Source organism: Rhinolophus sinicus, linkage group LG06 (genome assembly GCF_036562045.2).
Source record: "Rhinolophus sinicus isolate RSC01 linkage group LG06, ASM3656204v1, whole genome shotgun sequence".
Taxonomy (NCBI): Eukaryota; Metazoa; Chordata; class Mammalia; order Chiroptera; family Rhinolophidae; genus Rhinolophus; species Rhinolophus sinicus.
Window position 1 is genome coordinate 149,024,075 of NC_133756.1, and position 20,238 is coordinate 149,044,312.

Below are 20,238 nucleotides of genomic sequence, written 5' to 3' on the forward strand. Positions count from 1 at the left end.
CCACATTCTTATAACCATTTGATATGACCAGTATTTATTTTTAAATTGTTGGAATCCTGCTGGGTATGTAGCAGTATCTCTTTGTGGTTTTAATTTGCATATTCCTGATGATTAATGAAGCTGAGCATGTTTGCACAGGCTTATTGGCCATCTTCTATAGCAAAGTGTCTGTCCAAATTCTTTGCCAGTTTTTTTCATTGGGCTGTTTTCTACCTCATTTTTGAGTTTGTCAGGGATCTCTATGTATGCTAAATATGAATCATTTTGAGGCTTATTTTTGATGATCATTAGGGCAAATTAGGGTATGCTTTATTTTGAGTTTGCTTACCCTGCAACTAAGATACAATCTTCTAATGTATACACAGAGTACAGTGGGTATTCAAAAAGTCTCCCCTCTCTGTCCAGCCAAAATGCACAGGGCTTCTAGCCCTGTTTGTATTCTAGGAATTACAGCAGGTCCTAGCATATTATATTGTTTCGTTCATCACTGTTTAGTTATAACGTTGATGAAATGCCTTAGGGACTTAACTCTTGTTTATATCAATTAGCCTGTGGTAAAACTGGTTTCATTATATGTGTTTCACGGGAATCACAAGAACCTACTGATGACATTAAGTGAGGACTTACTGTATTCAGTCTATAATTCCCAGTCATTCTTTGCATGGCTTCATACTGTTTCTGCAACAGAAGCAAGGCACTAATAGATTTCTGGCTCTCATTTTCTGTATAACTCCCTCCTTTCCAGTTCTTCTCCCTGAAAATTCAAGTGACCTCAACCTCCACAAGTATTCATCTTTGTCTCCTCAACTCAGTAAACCTGATGTGCTCTATTTATATGACCATCAAGAGAGTAAATCCAAGGAATTCACAGGAATCATCTTGTTTGTTCCCTCCCAAGGGCCAAAATCCTGTGTTTCCATTGCCCACTGTCTGTAAACAGTCCTTTTATATTTTTTTGTCCAGTTCTCTAGTTGTTTATGGTAGAAAGAGAAATCCATCCCAATTATTTCATTATGGCCAGAGCAGAAATCTCAATATTCTTCTTAAAATCAGCTGAGGCATGTAGATGGAATAGAGGACACATGCATCCAACTGCATATTTAATTTGAAAATTGTAAAGTTATTTTATTTTAGGATACTACAGTTAAGGGAAAGAACATGCAGAAGTGAATGTGCTAGTACGTATATGTGTGTATAGATATAGTCTGCTCTATGTGCTGGTTCTAACAAAGACTAACTATCAAAAATATAAGAAATTCAATGTTTGTTGAGCAAGCAAGAGTTTGAATCTGTGATGTCCTATAAGAGGAAAGACCAATATATTGTAAATGTGTTCCCTTACGTTCTTTGTCAGGTTTGGGAATCAGATTTGACACAGCCCACTCTGGCTTGTTCCTCTGCTGTACTTTATTCAAACATGGGGGAAAACAAGTCTAATGTATTTTGAAGGTAAAGATTTAGGATATGTGCTTGAATTAGATATATAATTCAGAACTCATCGGTCTTTGCCAAAGAGGGGGATATGAGAGGCAGGTTTACTTGGCGAGCCTGGCAGCCTGTTGTACAGCCTCTATTTCATTTTGTTGTTCTTTTTTCCCTTTACTGCCTCTCATTGTTGGATCTTTACACTAACCTCCTTTGGGGCTCACCCCTCATCCTTTACTAAACCTTGCATTTTTGAGATGAAATGTTGAGTCTTATTTCCATGGAGACTTAAGTCCTGGGTAAGCATTCCTTAATCTATAAGTCTTTGCATATTAACAAGGCAAAAACAAGGAAAGACAGACATAAAAGTATGGCCAACTGAAAACTTACTCTTCAGGTATGTTCATAATATTTAATAATGTGTATATGTGTATATTAGGCATACTCAGATGTTGATGTGAGTGAGGTTCCTTCCAAATGCCTTTATAAGGGGTGAAAGCCGGTGAATATTATTCATATTTAAACCCATTCCATCTGTTCTGTTCCTAGAATGCGTTGTGCAAACCATGGTACATATACATATAGAGTTAATCTAACCAAATATATGTGAACTGTACAAGACTGACCATTTAGCAAACAGCCATGAAATAAAAATGTTGAATTCAAAATATCCCAAACAAACTATTACCTTGTAAGTAGTATATATATAAATATACAAACTCCACATGAAAAATTTGATAAAGCATTTTGAAAAATGTAAGACATGTTAATAAAGACTTAACTTATAGGAAACATTGTTACTACTGTACTTAGAAACTCGGGAATTTAGTAAAACCGGAATAATTTTTAACATGATGAAATGATTCAGAGTTACTTTGTAAACACAGAGAAAAAATCATGAAACTGCCCAAATGCCTTAACTTGTATTATGCATTTCACTTACATTACTTGCATAGTAAATTGATTAATCAATTGAAAAATAAATTAGAGAAAACAAAAAAAAGTTTATACAAAATGTATTATATTTGCTCAACTTTCAGTTTGATTTACCAGCCTTCAAAACATTTTCAAGTTCATGCTGTTAGAAAGGTCTATTGTTAAATACAAGAGATCTCAAAGATTTTCATTTATCTTGGTCACATTAAAAAAAATTATAGAGAATTATGATACAGAGTTATGGATCTAGAAATAGGAAGTATCCTTAATATTAAGGCTGAGTAAAGCCGAAAGCATTGAAACACTTCCTAATGCAGTTAAGTTGTACTAGCTTCTGGCTGAGTAAGGAAGCTTGTTGAAATATCATGGATGTCTACAGGGAGATGGTGATAAAGGTGTGAATGCAATGAAAATGTTACACTGTAGCAGGGCTACCTATGGATGGCCAGTGGCAAAAGTAAGTGGTGTCTGAAAAAATAATCACATAGGAATCATTCCAAGCATGATGTGTACCCTTTTGAATATTATATATGAAGCACTATTTTCAACTGAAGATAAACTTGGGGTTACATAATACAGATGACACTGCACTGTGTCAGAGAGAGTATGGTGTAGCAGAAGACCCAGTCAGGGGAGGAAAGGTACACGGATTCTGGACATATCAGTATTTCCAACTATTTACCAACATTGTTACATTTAGTAAGTCACTACCAGGTCTCAAGTTGGATTTCTTTTTCTCAAAAATCAATTAGTTCTTTTAAATTATTTCCCTACCTCTTTAGGTTATGGTGAAAATCAAATCAGGTCATATATGTGAACATGTTATATCATCATCCTTGCTACTCAATTATTTCTAAACCTTCCTTGTTTTTTTTTTTTCCTTGTTTTTTTTTTTTTAATTAAGGGCACTCAAAGTTTTAAGATTGATGCAGAGATGTCAACTAAACAGATTGCTGTAATCAAATGGAATGTGTCAATCAGAAAGGAGTTAAGATGATAGAGTGTCCAACTTACAGTTAGGAAGCAAAAGACTAGTATGCTTTCTTTCCACAGCCTCTTCCACCTCTCACCTTAGAGCTATAATGCTGTTAGTTGTTTATGAAACCCTTAGTGGAAAAAAGTAACTCATTCAAAATTATAAATGGTCCTACCAGTCTACCTCAGCACTACAATGGGCATCGATAGAATACAATGGAAACATCATAGGTCTAAGAGCCAGGCATTCCAACACGGATCTTTATTAGCAGAATGGTTCAGTTTCTTCATCTTTAAAATAAGGCTTAGATAAGATCCTTTCCTTAGGTCTACATCCAGTTCTAATATGCTGACTCTGAAAAAAATCCAAAGATATATATCCATCAATATATTCCATCAAATAAAAGGTACCATGAGTATTCTTTGGCAAGAGATGTGGTATTTGCTTACATAAAAGTTATTTTCTGTGTCTCGGTAACTCTTAATATAACATACTGTTTTATTATCATCCTAGAAATGTCAATGATGTTTTGAATGTCTTTATGTCACTGCAGGCTTCACTTTGTGGACCCTCACACATAGAAGTGAAAAGAAAAATCAGAAATACACAATGGTAAATGGATGCCCTCATTTTACACAACACATTCAATTTTTCTCATCTAATTTCTAAGATGACAAAGCATTTCTATTCCACAGAAAAGATCTTGAGAAGGGTAAGAAATGTAATTACTATAAAGCAATTTCCTAGTAGGAGATTTTCAGAGGACAAACGCTATTTAATATGAAAAGAAGATACCAAGGAAGATAATTGAGCTACATTCATGATAAATGGCACACGGGGGGTGAGGGAGGGAGGGTAAGTCTTTTTGTTTGACCTATCTTAAATACATAAAATAGATAAAAGTGGTCATCACCAAAGCCCTGTTCCTAAACACAATTGTAACAAATGTCATTTAGAAACTGTTCTTTAAAATTGACCCTCCTACAGAGCTCTTATAATGTGGAATAGAGTAAAACAACACTTGATAAAATTAGAAAGCTAGCAAATTAAAAACTGATTAGAAGCTTTTTTGGTAATATAAGGAAGGCTAGTGAATATACAGATTGTCAGTAAAATTTTATGGAAGTGGAGTGGTCTAGAGAGTAAAAAAAGGAATGAGGAAGGAGAAAAAGGGAGACAGTAAAAGTTGCAGAGAGATTGTAAATGAAAATATATATATGCACATATTCTATATGAAATACAAAAAATATATAGAAAGTAATATCAACCAATTGCCAACTGACCATCAGCTCATGATGATGTGTTCAGGAAACACCCCAAGCCTTCACTAGACAAAAGCCCACTAAAGCACAACATTATGTATTCTCTAATTTACTTCTCAGTTGGCTGCTTGGTCTTTATCAGAAGATTTAGGAAGCTTTCACCTTTAGGCCATCACCTTTAACATAAGAATGCATTTTCAGATTTGGCATTATAGCCCCTCTACCTAGAAACACAAAGCATGATGACTAATGGATTTGACTTTCCAGTGTAACCAAAAAATCTTAAAATATATTTTGTCTTTAACTACCTCTTGCCAATATTCCTATTTATTACTTGTATTCTTTATGTGTGTCTTATTCTAATCTGTTGGACCCTAAACATGAAAAATGAAAACTTTGTTTTGAGACACTAGTTCTCCTTATGCCAGAACAGCTATAGCTCTTAGTTCACACCTAAATGTACCCAAATGCAGAGTAAATCAAAGCAAGTTTAATAAGTAGAGATTATTGTAGTCAGGAAAGTGAAATGGCAGGCTTTCTATCCCGTAATTAACAAGCCATCACTTAAGGTTTACAGTGGAATACAAAAATGCCATTTACAATTTGAAACAAAAGAACCATTAGCTTTCTGTCCCCTTTAGTGCATTATTGATTTACAATCTTTTACTTTCATTTATTCCAGTCAAAAGCCTGCATGCCTAACCATTTTTCTTTTCTATTTCTTTAAAGTGAGTATTGCTGATTTTGCTTCTAAACAATAGCCTCTCAAGCCTTTCTTCTCACTGTCAGCTTCTCAATTTGCTTCATTAATAAGAACTTACACTTCCCTTAATTATGTTTTTGGCATATTTACTTGCAGACACCTTTTGCCACACCACAATAACATTTTGTCATGTTCCTTGTTTTAAGACTAAAGATTACTGAGAACAATGACGACGGCCCCAGTGCGGTTTCAAGGTGTGTAGCTGTATTTATTCTGACTTCTGCTTCAAGCTCTGTCCTGGTTGCTCTCACTTTCAGATAGATGAGAATGAATATGACATGACCTCTTGCTCTTCTCTGGCCCACACCTCATCCCACTACACCGCACACTTTTTTTAATTCATAACATCTTTGTTAGCAAAGGCAAAATATTTGAATATGCCTAAAATGCTCAGCTGAATCTAAATTTACCAACTGCAGTCTCATATTCTGTCTTCCTCTAAGGTGTCTTATTGCAATTAGTAACTGGCACAAGAATCAGTTCAAGAAGGCTGAGTTTATGCAAATGACTAAATTGGGAATGCCAGTTTATTTAGAGCCTTTGCTACTAGGGATCCCTGTGACAAAGACTATTAATAGGATTTGTGCATCTTTGATAAACCTAGGGGGATGTAATTCCTATTTATCACATATGATTCAAAGTATCAGAGAGAGTTTCAGTGTTGTAAATTGCAGTAAAGTCTTTATAACACACACACACACACACACACACACACACACACACACATATCCTCACACATATATTTATCCATTTAGTTGGGTTTGACCACTGGTTTGCTTTTACCAGGAATTAATTTTAGACATTAACATAGCAACTTTGTTACAATGAAGACAATTGACCACAAACTGCTTATTATAGCTTCAAAATCATCAACAGGAGTGTTGGTTAATCACTCCTCAAAACATCTGCTATTAATAATGATCTGTACTTTATTAAATGGCACCAAAGTTTAAATAACTGGATAAAGTACTCGATCACAGGAACAATGTTGTAAGTTTAAGTGTATACAGAAGATGTGACTTTCCAACTTGTTCGACAATCTTACAAGAGATAACTTGTTCAAATGAGCACAACCTTATTTTTCTTTTCTTAGTATAATTACTTGTGGAAATTATATTTTTCTCCAGAAATTCTGCTGTTGGTTTCAACATTTTTGGAACTCTGTGTGAAAAGGATATTCAGCATTTGATGTGATTATCTTTAATATCATATTAAGCAATTATTTGAGTTTGGAGAATAACCTCAACCACTTAAGATGAATGAATAAGGAAAGTAAGTATTCAAGTGGGTACATTCATTTGAGTTCAGGATATGTCCCAATTTTAGCATAATAAGATATGTTTCCATGTATCTTGTAAATCAATTCTAAAGATAATTCTGAAAGATGAGTCCCAGAATTATTTTACAAAATGGGATAGTAAGACTATGTTCTTACTACAGACGTGTCTGACAAGCTTGTTACTACATAGTGCAATATTCATTGGACAGAAACTGCTATTTTAAAAAAACACAAAAACTGAATTGCATATTTTGTCAGAGGATTCATTTTGAGTTATCTGTCAGTTTAAAGAATAAATGTTTATCAAGATTCTAATCAGTTGAAGATAAAATATGTCTATTTCACTGTAGCCTAATCCTATGCATTATGTTCATTTAATACCTGATTCTCTTGAGTTTCTACCTCACTCATTCACAGTGTTGACCCTCATGTCTTACAGAGAATTCAGAAAGAGTAAAATGCCACCTTCAAATCACATCTAAACCCTTGGAGCAGCTGATGAATGGTCACTAGGCAACTGCCCAGGTTTACCCTAGAGAAGGTTGAAGAGTTAAACCCTGCTATAAAATGGGTCAGGGGACCAGGAAAACATACCTTCTCTGATAAAAATCTGCCCAACCTCTCCCAAAGAATTGCTGTGGTACTCAGCTATGACAATGGATTGAGAAAGAGCTTGGAAAAGCAAAAATCAAAGAGTCAATATGCGGTAGTGTAAAATAACTTAGATTTCATGTTTTTCTTCTACAACTAATTGAGCAAAAATAATAACATGTTTGAGAACCATTTTAAGTGAGACTTATTGATGTCTCCCAACCAGTCCCATTTTTGCCTCTCCCTTGTTCTTGTTTCGATTACATACAGATTATTTTTGTTACAGAGATGTATGCACTGGTTTTAAATAAAGTGAATTAATTTGAAAGATTCAGTCTATGATAGTGAATGCTGTACTCTATTTTGTATGACAATTATAGTAAATATTCCATAACTGAAGACCTGTGGGCAGTGTGTAAAACATAACTGACCCTTAGGCTAAAGAGAGAATGAAACAGTGTATGGCTTCTAAGGTTTATTAAGTGTTTTAAGGATTCAATTAATTAGATTGATTAAGAAAAAAACAAGGAAGGGAAGGAGGAAAAAAGCAAAGAAACGAAAGAAGGAAAAAAGGGGAGAGGAAATTTGACTATTTGGAAAGAAAAAAAAATGAGGGTTACCTTCAGCTTGCAGAAAAAGAGCATTTTAAAAATACTTGCCAAGTTTCAAAATGATAAGAGTCTGCCCATTAATTGCAATGGTAATATATCTGTAGACTTAGAATTTAGTAAAATCAGCTACAATTTTATAATTATCATACAGTTATACAATGTATGTTGTTATGCTAATTAACACATTTCTGTCTGGACAAGATAAGAGACGGTGCCCAGGAATGAATACAAGTCTATGAATCATAGGCTGAATTCTGCTAATGTCAGGCGAGATTTATGAGTAATAAGAAAAACTGGGTATGAATTTCAGCCCCATCGTGTTTCTGTAGTTACAGCATGTCCTTCAATTTTTAAACTTCCGGTCTCATAGTTTGCAAGATCTGTTCATTAGTTTTCAAATATCATAAATTATTTATCAGTTAATGTATTGAATGAATTATTTAACAGTTCTCTTTTACTTTAAGAGGAGCGTTATCACTAAAGGATATTATTGGAGATCTTATTGCTGTCTCTGAAATGGCATTTCTTGGTACAGGTTACTAGAGAAATAATGCATAATCACCATTTATCTTTTTCATAAGATGAACTTTAAAATGTTTTCTTGTCACTGCACAATTTAAAAACTTCTTTCCTTGGGAAGCAAAATCCCTTGCCACGTATCACTCTGTCAGCTGTTGAATGGGGACAAGAGAAGAAACAGAGGAAAAAAAGCAAATGAGGAAAGGATCTGACTAGTCTTGCTGTTGAGTGTACAATTCTTTAGTTAATTATCCAAATGTCTTTCCCCATTGACCACCCCTGCCCTTTGTTCTCGCTGACATCAAGCTAGAAGACTCTGCAGCTGTGTGGGGAAAAAACTGGTCTCCAGGAAATTTCTCCATCGCGTATCCGCAGTGGCATTTTTGTTGTTGTTGTTCTGGTTCATCCACCAATGTGATCCTATCTACTTTCCTAACTACAGAATTCTTCAGAATGTCTGAATTGTTAATGGCATACTCTCTGATGTTCATCATTGTCGCAGATCTACGTCTCATTTTACTGTCTTACTGCCAATACAATGTAAATGGAAAAGTAGGTGCTTAATCTGCCATCTTGATCCAGAAGTCAGTTTGGCAATTTACAAAGATTTGATTAGAAGCAACTAATTTAAAGTTTAGTTAAAAAAAAACAAAGAAAAGGCAAAAACCATGCGGCAACATAGATTGGAATTAGTTGAGCCTGAATTTTAACCAGTTTTTGTTTTGTTTTGTTTTGTTTTTTTCCCCTAAATGATTGTGTGATAGGTTCTTTACATTTGCCCAGAGATTTCAAAGAAGAAAGAATGAATAGAGTGAAGGCAGCACAAACTACAGCAGCCAAGCTGGCCCGCGGCACTCTTCCGCTGAAGGAAAGGAAGTGGTATGTTTGTAGGGAGCTTGTAATATGCAAAGCATCGCACCTTTATACGTGGTGTCATCTCATTTATTCCTCACAATGCAGTGAGGCAGGTAATAATTTTTTCCATTTTACAAATTAGGAAATTAATTGGAGATGTTGTGCAACCTGAAAAAGTTCACACGGCCGCCGTTCAATGACAGCACTTAGTTTAAATTTAAATTCTTTGCTCTCCACGGAGGAATTTCATCCCAGAGTTCTCAGATTATCCCAAAAAGAGCATCCCGCAGAAGTGTGGTGTTCTACTTTTCCCAAAAATACGTTCAAAACAGCCGAATAAGTATTCCATCATTAAACATTCTTTTATTTTTGTTTCTTAGGTGAACGTTTCTTTTGTTCTGATTTTGTGTGTCACCTGGATGCATTTTGATGCTTTAAAATTTGCAGTCTTCCCTAACTGAAGATGAATAAAACCTCAGTATAGTAAGTTCTCAACATTTTCATGCAATAAAAATGTCATCAGAGTCAAATATTACTAAAGCTACCAAGGGCATCATACTAATTAGCAGCTAGCTTAAGTAATATTTCTACTGTTATTAGGAATTGAAATAAAGAGCAAAGATACATATCCCCCCCCTCCTTTTTTTTGGCTTTGGATTTTGTTCATTTGCCTTCAGTGGAAGCTTATCTAACATTTTAAGAAAATAGTTTATAAAAATACAATGTTTCTTGTTTGAAATCTCCCAGAATACCCTGATATAGCATGTGTATTTAAGCATAAAAAAAAAAAAGTAATGTGAGGAACTAATATTTCTTTAAAAAAATTGTAAGTGATATCACATTAGTTCATGGGGTTCATGGGTAGGAAAGGGAATGAAGTTTGAAATCTCAGACCATTCTGTTTCATTATTTAACATCTGTAGATATAAATAATTTAGGATAATAAGGGACTAAAATAAATTAAAATTCTGTTGTTACAAATACAATGTTTACTTCAGGTAAGGTATGAGCTAGCAATCTGTCTAGTCTCTGTTCATTGATAACTAGCCTATACAATCCAAAATGCACACAGTCTATCACACACCAGTATCTAAAGTGTTTTGAGATTCTCCTCATAATTTGCATGCTTTTTCTGTTTTTGTAAAATAAAAATGCTAGGTCATAATTTAACTTTAATAATTTCTTAAACATGTTTTCTCTTTCTCTTTCTCTCTCTCTTAATTGGCATGCTTCTCCATACTTCAGGTATATTATATATTTCTGGAATGTAACTGCCACTGTTAGCTCATGTTTTGACTCAGAAAAACTTCATCCTTTGTTGAGTTCATGTGAAGTGTTAAATGTAAGCATAGAAATACAGAGATGTTTTTATAAGATGAATAAACAAGTATACTAAATACTAGTCAACCAAGTATATTAACTAATCTTTTTATTCAACATTTATTGAGTCAGGTATCCTCCGAGGTGATGAAGTATATAGGACAGATATTCCCTAGGTGATGGGAACATAGAGTTGATGTCCACCAAGTGTCATAGCACAAACTGATGCACGCGATAATAGAGTCACACACCTGAGGTCAGACCAGCACAGATATGCAATGTGTTGTTAACCTGAGATAGCAACAGGCAAGGACAGGCCAAAAAAAGATTCAAATAAGACTTATATAGATACCTAAAGTTTTCAAGAATTTAAAGACTTAGCAGGAATTGTTCAGATTGAGAAGAGCAAAGGCAGAAAGACCGTGTTTCCCTGAAAACAAAACCTAGTTGGACAATCAGCTCTAATGTGTCTTTTGGAGCAAGATTTAATATAAGACCTGGTTGTATTTTACTGTAATATAAGACTGGATCTATAATACAATATAATATAATATAATATAATATAATATAATATAATATAATATAATATAATATAAATAATGTCATACTGGGTCTTATATTAATTTTTGCTCCAAAAGACGCATTAGAGCTGATTGTCTGCCTAGGTCTTATTTTTGGAAAAACAGGGGATAATGAAAGTATATGGTGATGTCTTGATTTTTCTTTTTAGCTTTTATTCTTTTATTTGTTTTGTACGTACCAATCAACTTTTTTTTAAAATAGTTTCAGGTGTACAAAACAATGTAATAGTTAGCCATTTACACCCCTCACAAACTGATAAGCCCCTTCTCCCAATCTACTATTCCTCTGAAATTTTGGGGAGTATAATCCATAATGTTTTAAAGATTTTATAGGGTGTAAGATGGGCCCTTATCTTATTAGAGAGACCACTTCATGGATGGTGTAGCTACCTGACTACTGCACTGTACACCTGAAGCTGAATAATACTGAATGTCAACTATAATATATATATAGTCACAGGATGTGGAAGTCCTGAATTTTTAAGTAACGTACAATATTGGAGTCACATTAGAAAATATAAGGGTATAAAATCATATATATATATATATATATATATATATATATATATACACACATACATACATACATACAGAGAGTGGCTACATTACAATGGCTCATCACACACTAAAGAAAGGAGTGGTTGTCATTGAAAGTGTCCATGATATGGAGTGATAGTTTTTTATCTAGAAAGAATATTCCAGAAGTTGCGTGGAGAAGATTTGAGGCAGGGGCAAATTTAATGCAATAGCCATGTCTGCCCAATAATTTCTTTTGAAGTTACTATTTGCAAATTAGAATTGTTGCAGCATTTGACTTTATTTTCTTATAGTACTAGACATTAACACCGTATTACCTATCAGCTCAAAAACACTGATGATTTATATGATGATTACTTACTTCAACATATGCAAATTTAAGTTCGTTTGTCAATTTTGTTTGGCTAAAGTGATCACAAAATTCCAAATATCAATTCCTTGGAAACTAGATTCCAACATATAACCAAAGAGCTAATTCCTTCCTGCTGTGTCTCCACTGGCTGCCAATTCTCTCTGAGGTGAGCATGCACTCTAAGCCTTCACATTACACAATCCACCTTCACTTATGGCCACTTCAAACAGGAGCAAAGACGGGAACCTCTCATCAGGAGAATGCACTGCACTGTCCTAAAATCTCTGTAAAACAACATTATTCAGAGACTCAAGTCTATGTATTTAAGACCCACATCAACAAAGCTTTCCATTTAAATAGTCCCTGTTGGGAAAATGCATTAGTGTTTGTGATTTGTTAATTATAAATAGGCAGACTACTAATGCCTCCTGTCAGGATTCCAAGACAGTCTGTGAAAATTAATCATAATGGATTTTTTTTTTTTAATTTTTGTTTCTCTCCGATGGTTAATTATAGCTCCAATGTGTCTAATAAGTCTGGGCCACAATGCTTCTATTGATAGGCCTTAGAATCGCAGGCAGCCAAAGGCTCACGTTATTTAATCAGAGGTGTGGGTTTGTTTGAAAAATTACCACAATATAGGCTATATTTTGCCACGCAGGGCCTACCTGATGAAAGGCTGTGAGCTCTTTGGTTTTCCTTGTTCCAGATGGATTCGTCCTATTAAAGATCTTCTCCTCACCTCTCCAGAGTTTCTTGTTGCATGAACATTCTGGTATAAGGGAATGGAGTGCAGGTGGCTACTTCTGGATAATAAAGCAAAACCACTTGAAGTGTCTCTGTGTGGTGTTGGTAATAAAACCTAATGCTCTTATAACCACCTTCCATCATAAGTACTTTGTCTGAGTCTTTCACATTTAAAAACTGAGGAAATTATTCTGTTGAATCGTTGAATTTCTCCCACCTGCTTTTTTATGTCTCAGGAGTTCAAGAATTGTTGCTTCTTAAAATATAGGGAAAGCAATAAACAAGCGATAGGGCTGCTAAAACTGCATAATCCCACTCACATGGGCTCTTCACCACTCCAGATGGAAGTTGGCTCTGCTTTCCATAGTTTTATAATCACTATCAAAAACACTTAGGAAAAGATATATTATTGTGCAAAAGGTTGAGGACCAACAGAAGGGTGATATTCTAGTTGAAAGATTATTTAGAAAGTGAATATCCAGGCAATTTGCCTTTTGTTTATGAAGCACACCTGAATTTCATAAAGTCCATCTGCTCATTCATTGAGATCTGGAGATGGAGGGAAAAGAAGGGAAATAAAGTTGCCCCAATGAAAGAGACAATCTCATGCTAGATGTCTTTCTCTTTCTTCTGGGACAGAGAATAGATCAGATTCATGAAGGTCATTCAGTTATTAAACTGGTCAGTCCATTGTTTGTTAAAATATTTAAACAGAATTTGATGATTCCATTTATGGAGATTAGGCTATGTGACCTCATCAGTTTTGTTCTATCTGGTAAAAAAGGCTCTAGCTTTTTTTCCCTGTAATGACTTTGCTCAACTAATCTTTTCCCTCTTACTCCATCAAGCAGCTCAAAAATCTCTAACATTTTGCACTTATGTAACTATAAGAATCAAGCATTAGGCACAAATCACAATTTTCTGCTTCTTTTCCAACATGTGACCAAAGATATTCCAGCCTCAACCCTATTCCAGCATCTGATTGTGGTGAAAGGGGAGAGGATATGACATGTTTTATTATTTTTTATCATTTTAAATAATTATAAAATTAATAGTGATGCTTCTAAGAAGTCAAAGAATGATCAAAATACGATTTTCCTTTATTGTTGAACTCCATTTCTCAACAATACTGTTGGGTTTGTAAGGTAAGCAGACATGTGGACTGATGAGAAAAGGACTGATGGTGAAAGGGAAAAAAAACACAAAAACAAAACAGGCCTTTTTTGTTTTTAAGACCAAAAGGAGAAGTGTAAGAATATTTGAGTTATTAGCTGTCTTACCTCTCTCACAGTTGAAACAATCAACTAAAAATGGCAAGGTATTTCTTAAAAACACTTAAGAAATAATGCACTTGTTATTGTTGATCAAAAGTTTTGAATGGGGCTCACAAAAAGCAATTAAAATATACTCCTCAGTAAGCTTTGTTAGTGTCTATCAATAGAACTACTCCATTCAAAAATGTTGAATGGACAGATGTTGAACGTAGCTTGTTTAGGTAATTGGGAGAAAAGCTGCACAGGGATTTCAAATCCATTAACCTAATATACATATATAGTATCATCATCGTCAATGACAACAGCAAACTACATTAATGCAACTAGCCATGATTCGAAAAGCTGTACATGCACTAACTAATTTAATCTTCACAAGAAATCAAGCAAATAGGTCAGTATTACTATTGCCCTTATTTTACAAATAGAGAAACTGAGATACACAGCTGTTTAACAGATTCCCCAATGTTATACTCTAAGGAAGTGATACAGGTGCAACTAGAACCCAGAGAGTCTGGAAATATGAGTCCGTAGCCTTAACCAGTATGTGTGGAATATGCCAAAATGCTATGGAATTGGATATATGGAGGGTGCCAAAAAATTTATACACATTTTAAGATATGGAAAAATTGTATTAAAATTATAACACTCAGTATACAAAGGTGTGACCTTTAAGTTCGCAAACTCATCCTAGAAAAAGTGTTACATACCTCATTGCTGAATTTCACTACAATCACCTTCGAAGTACTCCCCTTGGGAAGCTATGCACCGATGCCAGTGCTTAGTCCACCCTTCAAAGCAATTTTGGAACTCTTTTTCTGTAATGGCCATCACAGCTGTTATCATATTACCTTTGATGTTCTGAATGTCATCAAAATGTCTTCCTTTCAATATTTCCTTTATCTCTGCATAAAGGAATATGTCACTGGGGTCCAGATCAGGTGAGTAGGGAGGACGTTCCAATACAGCTATTTGTTTATAGGCTAAAAACTCCGTCACAGACAGTGCTGTGTGAGCTGGTGCATTGTTGTGATGCAAGAGCCATGAATTGTTGGTGAAAAGTTCAGGTCGTCTAACTTTTTTACACAGCCTTTTCAGTACTTCAAAATAATAAACTTGGTTAACTGTTTGTCCAGTTGGTACAGATTCATAATGAATAATCCCTCTGATATCAAAAAAGGTTAGCAACATCATTGCAACAAATTTGCGAACTTAATTGTCAGATTTCTGTATACCAATAACAAAAGATGAATACAAGTCACATTTGACATCTGCAATTACAAGAGATGCTCAAAGTGGTTACCATCAGCATCCAGACACTTCTGATTACGGCGAACTACTGCTTGAGCAACATTGACCAAAGTGTCCATTTGCATACATTTTTTTGGCACCTCCAGTATTTGAATGGTAGGAATACATATAATTTTCAACTTCTTTGTGCTTTTATGTGCTTTCACATTGTCTATTATGGACACAAATAATTATATAATTAGAAATGAACTATCTTGAATATACAGTTGACTCCTGAACAATGTAAGGGTTAGGGGATTGACCCTCCATACAGTCGAAAATTCATGTATAAGTTTGACTCCCCCAAAATTTAACAACAGTCATCGCCCAGTATCCTTGGGGGGTTGCTCCCAGAACTCCCCACAAATACCAAAATCCATGGTTGCACAAATTCCCTTGTATAAATAACAACATAGAACAATGCGTACGGTCAGCAGTCTCCATCCGCAGATTGCCAAATGTGGGTAGAAAATACTGCAGTTGAATTGGTGGATGCGAAACCTGGGGCAACAAGGGTTGGCTGAATATTTATTGGGGAAAAAAATCCATGTATAAGTGGAGCTATGCAGTTTAAACCCATGTTGTTAAAGGGGCAAGTGTACTTTAAAAATATTCTCACTATCTTCCATTCTTCTCTGTTACCGTCATTTATCACATTATTCATTCATTTATGACTGGGCTTCTTTTTTTGAATGATATCTCTAATGTGAAAAATAAAATCTTAAAAATAAACTTTCTGTTTCCAGGTATGCATCCTTTCTGTATTAACACCCTGTGTTAATAAACCAACAGAGCCTACACCTATCCTTTAGCAGGTCAGCGGCTCACAAATCAGTCCCCTATAGACAGAATAATTATGATTCAGAAGTCCTTATATTAGCCACATGCAAAAAAGGTCAACCAGTACATTCTAAGAGCCTCAGAAGGAACAAACTTGAGATTCTGGGTTATAGGCCTTCAGTGAATAAACACGAAGAAAGACAAGGAAATATATTCAACCCGATAAAATACAAAGACCCTTTTAAAGTTAAGAATTAGAGACAATCTCATAAAAGCCAGCAGAGAAAGTGACTGACAGGGACCAGGAGACCAAGACATGGTCAGGCATGTGATTTGTCTAGAGTGTCTTACTAATCACCACATCTCTGTTTTCCCATCAAAGTTCTCACAATTCTGTAGCAGGATTGGCTGTAAGAACATTCCTTCTCTCGTGTAGAACAAAATGGGGGGCGAGAGGGGAAGAGAAACCATATCAGCCTGTTTAATTAGGGCATTATAAATAAATATGCTTTTATACAACAAGTGTTATAAGAACTAATTTCTAAGGGTTGTTGGGATGTGTTGGGCAAATTTGAGACCCCTGTTTTTCCTAGTAATGCTGTTAGAACATCCACTTGATTTCTATAAGGTCATTAGTAGAACCCATAAAATAGCCTATGCAGGCCAGAGCTTTGGGAAAATCAAGTCCTGACCCAAAGTCTACAACCATGAATTAGCGCCAATGACATCATAGGTCCCGATTTTAGTAAATGAGGTTTGGTATCTCGACCAAGACCAAATCTCGGGCTAGTGACACAAGAGCAATGCACTTAGTGCTTCTAAGATATTATCTTTCTAAATGGGTCCCATTTTCTCCCCCCTAGCTCCTCTATCCTTGATTAAATATCATATCTTACACTACAGAGAATTTCTCTACCCCAACCATCGCTACTTTATTTCAGATTGTAGTTATTCATCTGTGCTTTTCATAGTGGTTTCCTTCCATTGGGAGCACTCAGTGACTCATGGTCTTACAAAGCAGTAACACGGAGCAGTTGCCAGGCATGAGATTTTTACTCTAACCCGTACCTGTTACCAGGTTAGGCCTATAACCCGTACCAGAAAGGTAGGAAAAAATAGAAATAGTAATTATGCAGAAAGTTCCAGCAGGGTTGTTTTGTGTCACGTAGAAATTATAACATAAGCAACTGAAAAAATAAATCCATCTGTCCTCTTAAGTGTGTTTATGTTGAAGGAATATTTATAATAGATCCTTAATTTTCAAAATAAAGGTAGTATAATCGCCAAACATTCGAAAAGAGGGGTAATAACTTTCTTCTTGGATTGTGAAAAATTTCAATACACACACACACACACACACACACACGCACTACAAAAATATTCAAAATCTCTCAAGTAGATTTCTAGCACTTTAAGAAATAATAGTCCAATTTTCATTTAGGAGAAAGGTAGATAAGTAAAATACCTATAAATTGCCAAGAGAGCTGGCAGTTGAAAGAAAACTGTATCCTTTGCTTCTATAGTCATAAAATAATAACATGCTGGTAAATTACCTTTAAAATTTAATATGATTAGAGGATGAGAATACATAGGTCCCCAAAATGATGTTTTTATTCAAGTATTTATGTAACTGATGAATAAGAGTTATTTGGTATTGTACTCAGGGTTTGGATATCTATTTTGTGGAAAACGTGTGAAATTCTCTCATCACTATGCATAGCCTGGTTAGCGGGTTGGGCAGGGGTTGGGGGGAAACCAATACAACAGAAGATAGAAAAGATATTGAAGGATAAACGTCTCATTGTCAAAGGAACTTAGAGTTGAGGAGAGGGCTGAACCAAATGTTTAAAATAGCAGAGTCATGCAGTCTGTTAAGTTACATGTCAGTGTATATGGTGCAAACCAAATTCCCATGTGCATAGAAGTTCACCTAAAAACATGCTAATGTTACAATAATGAAAAAGTAGAAATAACACAGTCAGGTGAAATAAATCACTTTAGCCATGTTCCAAAAGAGGTAAGTTATTTGACTGATCGGAAATAGTTTGATGAGGGCTAGTGAAACAGACTCACTAGTGGAAAAGCCCAGGGCCTTTACAAAAATTATAATAAATGAACACTTTATATTTATGCAAGTCAGTCAGTGTACAAAGGGAGCAATGAGAATTAAATATGACAAGTGGCTTGGGGAAAGCAAAGGAAGAATACAGAGGAATTTGATGGATGCCCCTCCCCACCCCCCATAGATATCACATACTGTAAGTTTTGAGCAACATGTCTGGAAAAGATGGATTAGTGGGGTAGATAGTGAAGACTAATTTGGATATCACAATTTACACAATGGTAACAACCATGAATGGACAAATACTTAAGAAGGGAGATAATTAGCAGATCTGGGAGAAAAAACAAAAACGATGGAAAAGGTCTGATGAAAAGTCACGTCGAAGGTCTGAACCAGGTGTCTGGGATTGAGATGTGGACATGGAAATGAGAGGGTAACGTGGTCTGAGGTAGGCCATGAGCTGAAAGGATTTTGGTTTTGAAAAAGTTAGGTGTCAGGTTACTATGAGACATCTGAGAGAAGATAAGTGGTGAGGAATCTGGTTGGAAATGTAGGTTTGTAAATCATAGAGATTTTTGGCCATAAATAAAATCATTAATGCAAAGAGATACATACAGCAGATCTATGATTCTTAGAAATTATCCACAGTTAGCAGATTAGGAAAAGTAAAAAGGAAAGAGATAGAGAGAGAGAGAAAATACCTAATAAAGACTAAAATGATAAATTTTATATAGAATTAAAATATGCTTTCCATTTTCCAGGACTCATCTATAACAGACTAGGAAAAGGAGAAATAAAAGAATAAAATACTACCTTATACTGTTCTAAAGGGATATTATACTTTTTTTTTTTTTTTTTTTTTCCAGGACACTGAGCCATTCTTTTGATCCTTTAGCTAATATTAACCTTACTTGTAAATAAAATTTTTCAGCTGGACTACCATTTAGTTTGATCACAAAGAAAAACGTGATTAGATGATGATAAGCTTCTTGGGGACAGAGGTTTAGTATTTGCTGGCTATAGACAAAGTGTCATTCAGCACCACACTCCATATAAATGACAAATAAATTAGAAAATCACGATTGTTATTTAGCTCAATTCCTAAAAGTGTACAGGAGTAAAGCTCTGACTTAGAAATACTATTGTTAATTACAATTCCCCCTCCCCCCCCAAAAAAAAAACCTGCAACTTGAGGCTAAACAAGGGATTTCTATTGGATCTACAATCTGCACTGTCTTTAGCCCTATGCACACAGTTTTCAGGTTCTTTACTTGAAAGAATCTTTGTGCTTTAAACAAAGGATGGAGCGCTGGTCTGCATTACAAGACGCTGACTTGCAGTACACACCTAGTGCACATCAACCACAAATGTTTAATGAATTACTGTCTTGCCTGCCTTTGACCTTGCAAGAATGCAATGCATGCAGGAATCAAGAAACCTGTGAGGCCATATGCTGTGGGTCAGTCTTTGACCAGTTTCCCCCATCCAGCTGTCATTCTGAAAGTAACATTGCATGCACATACATTTTTTTACACACATGCAATTGTCCTGAATTTTGATTACAGGGGAACTTTGTTGAAAAATGGTGTATTGGAGTTGTTTTAAAGCAAGTCCACTTTCTGATTTCAAACACGGAATTTGGAAGATGTGAGTGATCTTAGGCCCTAGCTTTCTCAATTTATATTATATAACTTTAATCCTTAAAAAAATGTAACAGTATGCATGCAATGAAACTAATAATCAGACAATAGATGCACAATAAAAGTAAAAGTCTCTTTCTCCATCCCCAGAAATTACTGGCATTAGCAATTACTTTTATATCCTTCCAGAAATTGTATATGCTTATAAACAAATATGGAATTATATAATTCTGTAAAATAAAATCACATTGTTCACATTATTCTACTTTGGTTATTATACCTAGCAATGAATCCTAGAAATGTTTGCCTATCAACACATATAGTCTTACTTCACTGTTTTTAAGAACTATGTAATAGTTTACTTTATGGAATTACTATAGTTCATTTCATAGATCTATTAATGGAAAATTTTGATCACGCGCTTAACAGATAATTTTCTTT

The 20,238-nt window shown here is 35.0% G+C and overlaps 1 protein-coding gene across 14 annotated transcripts in view; it reads right to left on the reverse strand.

The window, feature by feature from the left end:
* The window catches only part of LRRC4C (leucine rich repeat containing 4C), a 1,074,501-nt gene that overhangs the window by 531,342 nt on the left and 522,921 nt on the right, over positions 1 to 20,238 (reverse strand). The window lies entirely within an intron of this gene.